General features: G+C 45.3%; 1 long non-coding RNA gene across 1 annotated transcript; it reads right to left on the bottom strand.

The window, feature by feature from the left end:
• Positions 1 to 1,095: 1,095 nt before the first annotated feature.
• LOC146007500 (uncharacterized) lies at positions 1,096 to 11,147 on the bottom strand. Its single transcript, XR_014444337.1, has 2 exons — positions 11,058 to 11,147; positions 1,096 to 1,413 (listed from the first exon to the last, which is right to left on the bottom strand). It is a non-coding gene; the product is annotated as an uncharacterized LOC146007500 (long non-coding RNA).
• Between the last annotated feature and the right edge of the window lie 528 nt (positions 11,148 to 11,675).

Genomic DNA, 11,675 nt, shown 5'->3' with positions numbered 1-11,675 from the left:
AACGCCTCTGCACATGCGCAAACACCAACCATTGTCCGTCCGACTCAATCAGAATAAGGGCCCGTATGTACACTCAGTTGGTTTACTTCAATAAAAGAAATGACTCCTTTCTACTTGAGGTATATAGAAACTCGATGCCCCTTTCAGATGCACTTTTTATCTGGTATTTTGCAAGTTTTTTTACTGTTTTAAAACGGTAATGTCACCCATGGCTTGTGTCAACCTTTTGACCATGTCAACAGTGACTATGACAGCGCGACAATGTTGTTACCAGTATCCTGACATGACTGTAGTGCTACTAAGAGCATTATATTCATGCAGCTGTTATATGACTGTAAGCCTGTTGGTAGTTACAGCGCCTGCTTGAATAAAATGCCCCAAGTAGCATTACAGCGCACCTCCTCTACAGCACATGATAAATTAGATGTTTGGCCAGATGTGATAGCCTCCGACTTCGGTGCCTGTTTTGGAATGCCGGCCGAACTTAGACGTTCTTTTAAAGAGGCAAGCGTTTACCAGGCAAAACCATGCCTTGTAAATGATTGCCCCTTTAATAAAATCTGAGGCTGTTACATCCGTCCAGTACAGCTTGTCTAACATACACCAAACTATTTCATATTTCAGTCTCTTCATATCAGAGTCATTATACAGAGACCTTAGTTCCCCAACTTTCCCAGATCAATATTTTTTTAACAGATAACCATTTTGAGACTATGGTCAAACCCACACAGCACTGGTCAAATCGGCATTGCGCTAGCCACACCCACACAGCACTGGCCACACCCATACAGTACTGGTTACACCCACACAGCAATGGCCACACCCACACAACACTGGTCATTTGATCCTGTCTGCCATCCCCTCCCCAGCAGCCTTTGCACCCACCCAGAAGCCCACTGTCCATTCTGCCACACCACTCCTAGCAGAGAACATCCAAGGGCACCCACCCGCTCTAAAAGAGTGAGCACCATCAGCACCATCCACCCCACTGTAAATCTGGCACCGACAATGGATGGTTGGCTCATGTTATGCTAATTATCTTGAATTTCCTTGGATGATCCCACTTTCATGTATAATAATAAATGTAGCACTCACCCCCAGAGATTTTGATTTTCCCTGCAGAAAGATCTGTTGACACTGCGGTGGAACTCTGACTTGCGGCATGCCACCAGCATGGACACTGTACCCAGGTAAAGCAGACTGGTCGGTTGAGTAAACCACCTGTGGTTGTCCCGGTGACACATTCCACATTGGAGGAGCCTCATACACATTTGGCTGTGTTGGAGCAGAATGGATGGTCCATTGAATATTAATAGCATTAGTATTTGGCTGTGGAGCCCCAGGCATGGTGTATGGTACAGAGATAATATGTGTGTTGATTCCTTCCTGTGGTGCGGACATCATGGAAATGTGCTGTGGAAATAAAAAAGCAGAAACAGCTGTAAATGTCTATTATCTGTACACTACACATCATACAGAGCAGCTACAACACTGTGTTCCATATGGCAGCCAGAAAAGGACCAGAGGATGTAAAAAACTCCCAGAGGATGTGCAGCCACTATGTCACCATTCAACATGTACACAAGTGAAAGGTTGACGGAACACAGAATACTGATGTTAGGGTTTGGGTGCGGGAGGGTTAGGTACTAGGGGATGGATAATGGTTACAATGCATTAGGTGAGTGTTAGGTGTAGGCTATGGGAGGGGGGGTTAGGTACTAGGAGATGGATAATGGTAACATTGTATTAGGTGAGTGTTAGGTGTAGGCTATGGGAGGGGAGGGTTAGGAGATGGATAATGGTTACATTGCATTAGGTGAACACGGCTATGGGAGGGGAGGGTTAGGTACTAGGGGATGGATAATTGTTACATTGCATTAGGTGAGAATAAGGTGTAGACTATGGGAGGGGAGGGTTAGGTACTAGGGGATGGATAATGGTTACATTGCATTAGGTGAGTGTTAGGTGTAGGCTATGGGAGGGGAGGGTTAGGTACTAGGGGATGGATAATGGTTACACTGCATTAGGTGAGTGTTAGGTGTAGGCTATGGGAGGGGAGGGTTAGGTACTAGGGGATGGATAATGGTTACATTGCATTAGGTGAGTGTTAGGTGTAGGCTATGGGATGGGAGGGTCAGGTACTAGGGGATGGATAATGGTTACATTGCATTAGGTGAGTGTTAGGTGTAGGCTATGGGAGGGGAGGGTCAGGTACTAGGAGATGGATAATGGTTACCCTGCATTAGGTGAGTGTTAGTTGTAGGCTATGGGAGGGGAGGGTTAGGCACTAGGGGATGGATAATGGTTACATTGCATTAGGTGAGAGTTAGGTGTCGGCTATGGGAGGGGAGGGTTAGGCACTAGGGCAGGGGTTCCCAATCTTTTTTGAATCACGGCACCCTAGAGTATCAAAATTTTTTCACGGCACCCCTAGGCCCCCCAAAAATGTATTCGATTGGGTTTATATGTGATTCTTAGGGTCAGTTATGTGGGATAGGGCAGGATTTGCTTCTGTTTGTAACATTTTATGATTGGCAGCCACCAGCACTGGTCTTGCGCATAAATAATTACCAAAAATAATTTGAGTTGTTCCTTAACCACCAACCCAGGGCACCCCTGCATGTGTCCCGAGGCACCCCAGGGAGCCACGGCACACAGTTTGGGAACCACTGCACTAGGGGATGGATAATGGTTACATTGCATTAGGTGAGTGTTAGGTGTAGGCTATGGGAGGGGAGGGTTAGGCACTAGGGGATGGATAATGGTTACATTGCATTAGGTGAGTGTTATGTGTAGGCTATGGGAGGGGAGGGTTAGGTACTAGGGGATGGATAATGGTTACATTTCATTAGGTGAGTGTTAGGTGTAGGCTATGGGAGGGGAGGGTTAGGTACTAGGGGATGGATAATGGTTACATTTCATTAGGTGAGTGTTAGGTGTAGGCTATGGGAGGGGAGGGTTAGGCACTAGGGGATGGATAATGGTAACATTGCATTAGGTGAGTGTTAGGTGTAGGCTATGGGAGGGGAGGGTTAGGTACTAGGGGATGGATAATGGTTACATTGCATTAGGTGAGAATAAGGTGTAGACTATGGGAGGGGAGGGTTAGGCACTAGGGGATGGATAATGGTTACATTGCATTAGGTGAGTGTTAGGTGTAGGCTATGGGAGGGGAGGGTTAGGTATTAGGGGATGGATAATGGTTACATTCCATTAGGTGAGAATAAGGTGTAGACTATGGGAGGGGAGGGTTAGGTACTAGGGGATGGATAATGGTTACATTGCATTAGGTGAGAATAAGGTGTAGGCTACAGGAAGGGGGGTGTAGTATAGCATTCCCACAATGAATTGTCTGACAGTACATTGACTGACAGCGGTAGTTAGACACCACAAAATCCTGACAAATATATATTAGACAGTGATCTTAAACAGACACACATTAGTCCGACAAGCACATTAGTCAGGCATTAATAAGACTGACACATATTTCACCGACAGCTGAACCACAGACAATGAGTAGTCCAACAACCATAAACCCGACACTTATTAGACCGACAGTTTATAGGGCCGACACAGCATAAATCAGATTTAAATTTAAAACCGACACTTATTTACTGACACATATTGACAATAGGGAGGCTAGGGGTGTCTAGATTTAGGCGGTTATGGGGGTGCAGCATGAAAAATGTGTGCAGATGGGGGGATGGTGGGTTGCCATGGGTGCTGACTGTCATGGGTGAGGGTGTAATGGGGGTTGCAGCGCTAGAATAGCGCTACACCGTGCCTGGCCAACCCACTCCTACACAGTCTACAGTGCAGTCTCACCAGATTCCCTTCGTATGCCACATTTTAAGTGTAGAGCAGGAGGGTTCCCAGGGGTGCAGCATTAGTGATGCGCAGTGGCTGGTCATTACTACCAAATAATTGAAACAATAATCACCCAACTTGACTTGAGGCAAAAAAGGCTCCGCCGGCCAAAATTAAAACTGACAGTCACCCAAAAATTCCTCAAGGCCCCCGCAAAGGCAAAAGGCGTTTGCGACGAGCGGATAACTCCTCAAGGGGGCACACTAACAGACGGAGGCCCGCTGAAACATAGAAACGCACCAGACCTCCGACTACTCAGTGACCGGATTGCGACTTAAGGCCACCCGTGCCATAGTCACCTAAACAGCAACCTATACAAGGATGTTCCCAGTAGTCGTCCGGTATACGACCCTGATGCCGCGCCCCAAAACCAACCTGATTGAACACGTAACCAAAACGTGAACCATTTAAAGAAATTATTTCACCATGGCAAACAAGGACACCAAATCCAAATGAGCCCCTGCCATCACCGCCGGAAAAACCCGGCATCCATGACAGGGACCCATCAAGACCCAATGCCCCCCCGCCAACTATGCCAGTCCTGGGATGCTGCATCCAACACCATAACAATCCGATGGGAAAACGACGACAAAGCAGGCCCACATGGGCAACGCTGCTATTCACGAGTTAGACAGCAGTTGACCCAACCTGAGCGCACCTTATAACGCTACAACGAAGTTCACTCTAAAAGACGAACTACGCATGGCGAAAAGTAAATGCTGCCTGGAATATATATTTTAGCAACAAGGCTGGCATCAGGCTGTCCTACTCCCGGCAAGATGGAGCTATCCTGGAGAGCCCTGTAGATATCCTGAAAAAGAAAGACATGGTAATGCTCACTGTCATGTGAATACTTCATCATCGGGATAAGCGAGGCCCACAGCTGTCAGAAGCAGGAGTGCTATTTCCCAGCAGCATTGAGGGCATCACCCAAAAGCAGAATTAAGTAAGGAACACCACTATCTCTGCTCGCTCATTCCAGATGGGAAACCGAGCCTAAAATCCCTGCCAGCCTGAATGACACCCCACTAGCAAGCTCTAGGCACCTATGTGCCCACATATATCCACTTGGAGGATGAACCTGCCACGTGTATCGCAAATGAGGGGGTGTATCTATGTAACGATTTACAAAGATACTAAAGAGGGCAAGTGCTGCCGTATACCAGCGGTGACCATGCAGAGTCTCGCAATATGCAATCTAGAGAGAACTGCGTAGCTAGGAATTAGGCCTGAGAAGTAAGTATGCCTCTCGACCATGCATGCAAAGAACATCGCAGATTATTGCTCAAACATCATATGTGCTCAAATGCAAATGCCACGCACTCGGCTCACAAGGTGATATTGATAACCGAGCCTATTAGACAGCTTGTCTTAGCTTATTTATTACAATCAGGCTCGGAAAAATATATATACAGGTCGAGTATCCCGTATCCGAATATCCGTTATCCGAATTATTCCGAAATACGGACATTCCAGAAAGTGAAAAAAAAATTTTTTTTTTGCTAAAAACTCACTGGGGACATGATATGTAACTGGCACTATATATGTGCAAGACAATGATTGCTTGGCATTCAAATTCAGTGCTGAGATAGTACACACATTTTGTTTCACGTTTTGAAACCTTGTTTTTTGAACAATTAAAATATATTTGTGTGTATTTTATGTGGTAATAAAATATATTTGTGTGTATATTATGTGTTTATACAGCATAAATGCAAGATACTTCAAAATACATAATTGAAATATTAAAATATTCCGAAATACGGAATAATCCGTTATCCAAAATTCTCCTGGTCCCGAGCATTTTGGATAAGGGATACTCAACCTGTATATATATACATATAAGCCAGATTTAACTACTTAGCTTGAAACTAGGAGCGAGAAGTAGGTATGCCTCCCATCCACGTATGCTAGGAAAACATCTGCCAGGACTATATGGCAACTATAATGAAGGCACTTACGCCTCACTGCCATTCTATCGACTAAGGGCTGTGTACTCTGTGCCCACAGAAGTAACTGAGCCTGTTCAATTCAACAAATTATACTTAGTTGACCAGCTTATACGTAACTATATTTCCCTTTTTGGCGCTACGGCAGCTAAAGCAAAACAGCGTACAATTTCTCAGTGTAAATTTCTGCCTCACCGGGTACCAGGATAGGTAATAAATGGATATTACTATTCCCGTGGACTCTCTGCCTTCATCCCAGATCATAAAAATATCAGTCCCGGCAGTAAACACATAGCGCCATCTCACATAAATTACCCCTATGAAACATAGATCCCCACGATATTAACCCCAATTGAATGTATGTGCGTAGAGTGCCATCTATGCTGGCATCGAGACATTTTCATTGCCACAACAATCCAAGAAAATGCTGCGGGGTGAGTGCGATAAGCTCGGGGTTAGAAAGAACGACATTGCTGATGAACTGCCAAACTGTTAAGCGTATATAAATAATAATGATAAAATAAGCGTACTAACGACCTGTATACTTGTTTATACTAGGAATTAGATTCAAAATGCTGCGCCCAGCAAAATTCCCATACTGGAGGATTTAAAGAAGGAACTGCACTGGCAGCCTATACACAGCCACAGACTTAAATGAACAACGCCCATGTACTATTAATAATAGAAACGGTACTTGTGACTTATCTGGGCGCCCGATTTTCTTCATCGCACCTAAAAATCGTGTCAAATCGCATCGCATACAATCAGATTGCATGCGATGCGACGCGATTTGCCGCGATTTTAATATGTGAAGGCACCCAGATGCCTGTTTCATCTGTGAAATGGCCCCCCAGACCCCATTTTTAATTGTATTACCATCCTGATATAGGCCCTTATTCTGATCTGTGCGGAAATTCCCGCATTCTTACGGAGCGGTCCGCACGCCACGGTGTTTTTCCGCATGCGGCCATCGTCCGTAGAAACGCCCACGTGTCCTCCGCATTCGGACGGACTCACTCTTTAAGAACAGGGCGTGTTTACGGACGACATACAAATCATGCGTGTGCGGGAGAAACACTCCGATTCGTCACGGTATTACAGAGTATTACAGAGTATGCTCGGGAATACCGCATCCGAACGGGAGCCAAGCGGTGCTACCGCACGTAAGCGGAGGATTTCCGCCAAACAACCCACTATGAAGTATCTTCTGCAATACATCACATGACCCACTTATTCAATTACCTACCCTCATAAAAAACAGCTTATTTGTAATTGGAATCAATTAGATTCCAATATATCCTTACAAGCATGCCTAACACATGCATAGCACACATTAACCCTTACAGCAATGTAAGTGCAATGGTTTCAATTAAAGCACTGACAAGCGTCCTATTAGTGAGTAATGAGTAAAGGAGTAGATTCTATTGGGTTCAGGTGTTAATGGTTGTAGTCATTAGGCGTACGTTCGCCTACCGCATGAACGAGTGGTGTCCGCAAAGCAATAGTACACTTGTGGACACCGCACATTTCTGCCCTTTTTTCATCGCGTGCATTCGGAGTGGTTTCCGAATGTACGCCCCCCAACATAAGTGTACTCCCCCGTGTCCGCCCATGTTTCCGCCCCGTTTTGCCCACTTTGAAACTACGCCCATGTGTCATTCCGCATGACGCCCATAATACGCCCCTATTTCCCGACTGATAGCGGCGAACAGTTTTGGACGGGATTTGGCCGAACTGGTACCGAGTCAAGGCGTGGCACATGCGCGTAGCGTTCTCCACGCATGCGCAGACGTCATAAAGACGCGATCCGTAAGTACGCGGTAAAGTCCGCATCAATCAGAATAAGGGCCATAGTGTGGCGAGCGCAGCGAGCCACCGTGCCCGAAGCGTGGCGAGCGCAGCGAGCCCCGCGAGGGGACGCGGATACCTGTGAAGCCCGCGAGGGGACGCCTATAGCTGTAAAGGTATCCACGTCCCCTCGCCACGTTTCGGGCTCGCCACACTATATAAAATCAACTCCACACCGACGTGGATTGTGGGGGTATGAAAAGGTCGGAGGACGCGTACCGCCGCCCCTCGCGGGCTCGCTGCGCTCGCCACGCTTCAGGTTGGCGTTGATAGTGGGGTGGCTTTAACAATGGGGGTCATTTACCCATCAGGGTGGGTATACAATTAAAAATGGGGTCTGGGGGGCCATTTCACATATGAAACAGGCATCTGGGTGCCTTCACATATTAAAATCGCATCAAATCGCATCGCATGCAATACAATAGCATACAATGCAACAGCGATTTTCTCTTCAAGGGAATTTCAAGGGAAATCACATCAAATCGCATGCTTAGGGTACTGGCATACAATTTCAACATCGGGCACCCAGATAAGTCACAAGTACCATAGAAACCTTGATAATAATAATAACAATAGTACTAGAAAATGGAGGTGATCTGCATAATGGAGGAATCACCAGTGTAATGCTGGGTACACACCAGGACGACTAGGGCCCGATCCCCACAATCTAGATCCAATTCCGACCAATTGGATGTAGATTGTGTGCTGATTGGGCCCTTTTCTGACCTGGTGTGGACCGATACCGATCCGATGCACGGTCCCGTGGGTCGGTCGTTATTGAGATCCTACCTGCTGCAGGTAGGATCTCAATGATGACCATACAGCCGGGTGCGAGTCGCCATCGGATCGGACCCGCTCACGGTGCACATCGTGAGCGGGTCGTGCCCCCCCCCCCCCGTGTCACCGTGAGCGGGTCGGACGAGACACTGACGACCTGCTCACGATGTGCATCGTGAGCGGGTCGTCCTGGTGTGTACCCCGCATAACAGCAGAACCAAGCAAAAAAGTGCCCTACTGAAGGGCAATTTAGCAGTTAGCAAGTAAAATGGCTGCCACCATTGTGCAAAGGCAACATACATATGGAGAATCCCCATCAGCCCTTTAATAGAACTACTTGAGTAATAGAATCCCTTAACCAGCCCTAATTACTGTAATAGGACCCACATCTGACGTATTATATGTAGTTTCTTATACTGTATAAGAATAAGCTTTATTGGCCAGGTATACTTGCGTATACTAAGAATTAGATTTGGATTGCTGTGCCACAGCCAGTTATGTTACACAGTGACAGTACAGATCTACCTAACACATACAGTTATATGTCAGATGTATACCCGGAACAGCACGTATGGTGCAATGGTCAGCATCGAGACCACAGATTCCATCCCTACCATGGCCACGGCCGCACGGAGACTTGCACACTATCCCCGCACCTGCACGAGCCTCTCCGGTTTCCCTCCACAATCTAAAAATACACAGGCAGGTCAATTGACCCCTGACAAAATTAATGTGACCTTTCTTTGTTTAGGTAAGTATAAATGCTCTATTTCTTATAGGTCACAGCATAGACTTTGTACCACACAATATATTCAAACAAATTTATTACAACAGTATTGCTATGAACATCAATGTCTACATTTAATATAACAATCGTGACATCAGAATGACAATTTTATTGTACCGGAACATGAACTTGCTCCTCCAGACGTCTGCTCTCTGTACATATAAATCCACTCAATTCACAACAATATAGATATCATTTTCAATGTAAATTAATACACAGGTTTCTCCTATTTACTTCCTCAATGACTATATTTCCTTTCTTCAATTATGTGCTAAACTAACTAGTATAGTTTTATAATTATTTCTATGGCTCTAAGTGGTAATAATGTTATAGACAAAACAGTATACTTATATTGTTACATCTATGTTATTGCGCAATAACTTGATACCTGCTATGTAACCTAAAGCGCTTTATTCCTATACACAGCGTCCCTCCCCGTGGCCACTGTCCTGAAGACTACAGTCCCCTTTCAACAATCCGGGATACAACTACAGGTGAGTCACAGTTTATCTCAGTTCTTTCCTTCCTTAAAGATTTATACAGCACAGCATGTAATAATAAACTTTCCTTTGGAATGAAGAGATAACATTATATCCATGCTGCAGATACTGTTGATGTAGAGATTACTGACCTCGAAATGAATAAGTATTTAACACAGTTCAATACTCAGCGCAGCTTCAGAAGATATTTTATACGTCTATACAGGCATCCATGGCTCTCTGCAAATTAGGCTAGTCGGAAACTCTCATATGCTGCACTCACTGTGGTCATCCAGAGCAATCTATTAACCCCTTCCCGACATTTGACGTACATTTACGTCATGGTCGGGATGTACTTCCCGACACATGGCATAAATGTACGTCATGTTTTTAAACTGTGACAGAGGGACAATGTCTGCTGTCCCTGACAGCAGACATCTTCCCTCATTGCCCAGGGGGGGCACCGATGCCCCCCCCCCCTCAGCGATCGCTGCGATTGGCTGTTCAAACGTGAACAGCCAAAAGCAGCGTTTACTGTGTTATGTGTATAATTTTGACTCTGCTGCCCCCTAGTGTCCAAAAAAATTAAAAGCAGGTTGAAATAATGATGTAATAATAAAGTATACATATGGTCTATGTTAGTTATTAACTATTTTGAGTGGTATGATTATTTGTCTCACAAGCAGAAAATTTAACATTTTGCAAATTGCAAAATGTTCAATTTTTTTACGACATTTTGGTATTTTTCACAAAAAAAAAAAACAGACTGTATCGACCAAAATTTACCACTAACCTAAAGTACAATGTGTCACGAGAAAACAATCTCAAAATCACTGGGATAAGTAAAAGCAATAAAAAGTTATCCCCACATAAAGTGATACATGTCAGATTTAAAAAAAAAGGCCTCTGTCAGGAAGGCAAAAACAGGCTGTGTCGGTAAGGGGTTAATAACGCTTCTGGTAACACTAAAGGTGTGATGATGCAGATTTATTCCTCTCCGTGTCACCAAAATGGCTGCTGCAACTGTCCTTTAACTGCCTGCCACTCAGATAGGACCGATAGCAGCTCTCCTCTTGCTAAATGTGTCAAGCCTTTCTCTATCTCTGAAAGTCTCCTGAAGTATAACTAGTTTGGAGAGTCCCCTGGTGTTTTCACCGGATTTAGCTTGTTACTGTGTGCTCTTTATTTATTTAATGGCAGAATGACGATTCTGTAGGGACGTCCCCAGGCCAGGTAAGCCGGCCGGGTTTAGTCCCCTTCTACTGGCTGTTCTCAAGGTGTAGGTAATCCTGAGCGTCACTAAACATATAAGGCAGTTCTGGGCTTGCCGGGGCAGGGTTCAACACTCACCACTCCCCATATTGGATGCTGTCAGTGTCCCGGCCTTCCACAGCACCGCTATCCGCCCTGCCTGCTGCATAGCTCTGCTGACTACCAGTCTCCGAGGGGAACTGCCAGGTAATAACGGCTGTCCTGGTGCCAGCCACACTCCAGCCAACTTTATTATTCTTATAATCTCCCACTTGACAACCGTCAGCCATCAGCGAGACATCTGTATACTGTGACAAGTCTATGGGGACACTTTAACACAATAATCACCACTTGCTGACAATCCAATAAAGTCCTTCCCAAACATTACATAAATAATGCAATATTTTCCCCTCTGCGAGGAAGACACACCTTTAGTACATTTATAAAAGGTTTCTTCATTTTTTTACACGTATATACAATCATATTGTAGGATGCCACATTACCCTTGAATGTCCGTGTGTGCATGTACATGTGGCAGGGAACAGACCGCAAGCTCCACTGAAACAGGGACTGACGTGAATGTTCAAACACTCACCGCAAAGCGCTGCGGAAAATGTGTGCGCTATATAGGAAAATGTTAATAACTAAATAATGTACCCTGGGGACTATAGACACAGGGAACATATATTAGCTGACCTGCACACAGCGCCTAGGCAG

The sequence above is a fragment of the Crinia signifera genome, chromosome 6 (genome assembly GCF_055691185.1).
Source record: "Crinia signifera chromosome 6, ASM5569118v1, whole genome shotgun sequence".
Taxonomy (NCBI): Eukaryota; Metazoa; Chordata; class Amphibia; order Anura; family Myobatrachidae; genus Crinia; species Crinia signifera.
This window is presented reverse-complemented; position numbering and strand designations above follow the sequence as displayed.